The sequence below is a fragment of the Uranotaenia lowii genome, unplaced genomic scaffold (genome assembly GCF_029784155.1).
Source record: "Uranotaenia lowii strain MFRU-FL unplaced genomic scaffold, ASM2978415v1 HiC_scaffold_254, whole genome shotgun sequence".
NCBI lineage: Eukaryota > Metazoa > Arthropoda > Insecta > Diptera > Culicidae > Uranotaenia > Uranotaenia lowii.
Window position 1 is genome coordinate 17,460 of NW_026598151.1, and position 4,035 is coordinate 21,494.

The window sequence follows — 4,035 nt, forward strand, 5'->3', positions numbered from 1 at the left end:
ATAGAGGACAAACAAACAAACAAACAAACATACAGAAATTGCTTTTTATATATATAGATAAGATTTGAATAAAATATCATGTGGAAAATCAATATCCAAATTTCTTCAAATGAAAACAATAAAAAATTTGAGATTCAATTAAATGTACTAAATATAAAATTTGAATTTTCTAATCAAATTTTGAGGAACTACGTAAATGATTCAAGAATAACAATATTGTAACAATCTAGACTCCAAAACCTCGAGATCTCATTCCAGGACCACAATTCTACAACAGTTTTTCAAAAAATTTCTCACTTGTTGACAGTAATTGTGTCCCAAATATTGAATCCCAATAAAGTTAGACTAAGCTTACCAGATTATACCGATTTGGACCAGATTTTCTCACTCTATTTGCAAAAACAAACGAAAATTTCAATTGTGTCCATAGAATCATGTATTTTGTCTCCAAATAATTTTTTTAATCAAATTTTATCAAAAAACATAAACGAGTTTTGGGAAGATTGATTTTTCTAATGATTCTGAATCGCCTGATCTGTTTCGAAAAAATTAAAACAATAATCCGTGTGTTTTTCTTCTTTATTTTAGAGGAATAATTCTGAAATTTGCCTGCGTATTGGACGGGTTTTTAAGAAAAACTTAAAACAATATGCCCTTATTTCGCAAGGTTTCAGGATAAAATTGCCTGGATTTGCCAAGCCCGGATACTTGATCCAAGATAAGTGTTGCATTTCAATCATAAATGTGATGAATTTTCCATATTCAAAACTCTGATTTTCGGAATATGAAAAAAAAATTGAAATTCAAACCACTTTTAAGATTTGGATCTGAAATTTTTATTCTCAATTTATGTGCAGAGTTGAGACATAAAAAAAGTTTCATGAGTCCAGAAATTAAAAATATGTAAAATTTTCGTTATTCACAATTTTATTAAAATTTTTCAAGTTCAATTACGAATAAATAATTGAAAAAGAAAAAACATATTGAAAACCATAAGTTCAAATTCAAATAAAAGATTTCTGGTCAAGGGTTCGGATACAAATTTAGTTTTTTGTTTTCAAATTCATAGGATTTCTTATCCGGAATTTAGAATTTGGGTTCAAAATGCAGAATTCAGACTTGGAACTGAAATTCAAGGTTTGTATTCAGATTAAGCTCAAATTTAAGTTTTATGATCAATATTAAAATATCGATGTTAAAATTTCATCAGGGATTCAAATTGAAGGAGATTGGAGTTTGATAACTTTGATTCTTGATTCAAAATTAAAATTTTAAATTTATCAAAGTTAGATTAGAAACACAAACCTGGTGAAAATCACATATAAAAAATAAGATCTGAATGCATTTCAAAGAATTTGTTTTTTGAAAAATCTAGATTTTGATTTTGAAAACTTTAATAACAGGATTTAAATTATGAAATATTAAATATTAAATGATAATTTTTTACCTTGTTTTTTATCCTTATGTAAAAATTCAGCTGGGAATTTTATTTACAAAATTTACATATATTGCAGATTCTTCAAAATCAAAGGTCTTAGTCTTAGTCTTAGGTCTTAGTCTTAAATTTTTGATCGAGTTTACAAGAGTAGTAAAAAAACCTTATTTGAACCGCAAATCTTATTTTTTACTTTAATTTCTGAATATTTGATACATTTTCATCCAAAGCTTAAAACGGTTATGCTTATGGTTCAGAAGCTTGCTAAAGTAAGTGAGTTTACAAAAAAAAATCTGAATGAAGGTTCAAAATCCATTTTTTTTTTGTCTCGATTTTCGATGCAGTTGGCGCACCAGGTATTAAAAAACCAATCTGGAACAACTGTGATCGATGTTTACTCTTGGGCTCGAACTCACGGATATCAGCTCAGAAGGCAACTGATTTACCAACTGAGCTATATCACAAGTACCTATATTTCTGAAAGCTTCATGAACAAAATTGGCTTCTCCTAGGACTTAATTTAAAAAATAAACAATTTTTAATGCAAAATAACTTTAATTTGAATTATTGAGAAAAAAATGTCATTAAGAAAATATGTACTTTTGTAGAAAAGAAAAGTGCTTATTATGCCCTGGGTGCTCGTTATGCCCTTATCTCCCCTACTTATTATCATAATCTAACGAGAAATGTTTGCGAGTGAATTTCTGTTGCTTTAAATTCGAAATCATCTTCTCAACTCTCCACATCAAAATTATTTTATGATCATTTTCCAAAAAAAATTAATGTATGTACATAATTCCGCAAATAGAATGAATTTCCAAACATGATAGTTTTTCGAAAAATTGTATATCTAGTAAGGGCAAAACAGCACTCTTTATAAAGTTCAATGACTGTATTCCGACAAAGAGTAGGTTCTAAAGTCGTTTGGAGTTTCATCATCTGTAATTGATGAAAAAAGCTGCAAATCGAAGGCTGTACTCTGTCTAGTAGTGGAAGATATGTGTTCTAATTTAGATAATTATGGGAAAAAATACGTTAATCGATAACGAGTGTTTCGGGAAGAGATTTGCGCAAAAAAAAAACAGTTAACAGGCGGTTTGAACGAGTGATACTCAAATTTCGGTTAAAAACTTCCCTTCAAGATAGTTCTTCCTACTACCTTGCATTCAATTATATCAACTCATTTTGTGAACGAAGAACAGATTAAAAAAAAATTAACCTTCTGAAGTATGACTGTTTTCTAAAGGGTTTTTTTTTTCTTTTTACAGGTAAAATTATCTCTAATGGCTTGTGACGTACCCAACTAAGGTTTGATATGAGAAACATCTAATATAGTGAGTAGTTCAAAGTCAATAGTGCTCTAAGAGAGAGAGCAGTGAGGCTCTCAAGCTGTTTGTAAATAGCATATTGATAAGTTATTAATGGTTATGGTTTCTTGGGTGTTGCTTTATTAACTTTATTACTTAGAAATTATTCCTTCAATTTTGTAATTTCAAAATGACAATTCGGTAAAGGAGCTCAACTGTAACAGTAAAAAGATTAAAAGAATAAAAGTATAGATTTATTTGAAGTTTCATTCAAGTAGCCTGTTAGAAGAAATATATTGCGCATCAAAAATGAGCCTAGACCATGATTTCTAAGAAAGTTACTAAACTCACTATACAAGGTTTGTTCCGCAAGGACCAATTTCGAGAGACGATTGGTATGCTTGGCGTATACCTCTACTTCATTTTATTATGAAGATCTGAATCTCTTCTAGGAGCGAATGATCTTGAAGAGCGCGCCTGCACTTGTACATATATCTCTAAGGAGAGTTCCAAGCGTGGCTGAAAATCACTCGGAATAAACGCTCATGACACGTTCCCAGTTGGAGAAATTCAAAGCTGAAAGCTGCTGCCTGTAGTTCCTTAGCGAGTCGGCAGAGCGATAATGTAAACTAGATTCAAAAGCGAGAGCTGATTCGCATTAAAGTTGATCACGTAAGCTGATGTATCAGAAGTAAGTGATATACTTACTGATACATGATCCAATTCGAAAAGCCACTCACTCACTGACTCAAATTCAACCAATGCGGCCTTGCGCCGGTTCATAAAAACTGCAAGCGTTCTTTCTGCCATATCGACAGGCACATACATACAAACATTATGCCTGTGTGCTTGGATGGCTATTGCTAAAAAGTAACAGTAACAACAAAGCAAAATAAATCAGATAGACAGCATTTGATCATCGATCAGTGAGTGAGTGAGCAAGAAAAGTGATTGAGTGAACCTCACTCAGTTGAGAATCCCACCTGGAGGAGGAACGCCTCTCTTTCAAATTTTATATCTATGATCGGAATAGCGCTGTCAAATACAATTTTTGCCTCGTCTTGGTAGAGAAACCAACCAACGATTTCGGTTTTGCTCTCGCAGTTGAAAACGTTTCAGTGACGCTCATGAGAAATGAGTGATTTTCGGAACATTGCATTGCTCCTACTAGTTTCAGAGAACGATTGCAGATATAAGAGTTTAAAAAACAAAATGTGTTGGAAGCTCATCAATATTGAGAAAATTAATATTCGCACTCCTCAAAATTTAATATAAATACAAGACACTTGTTTC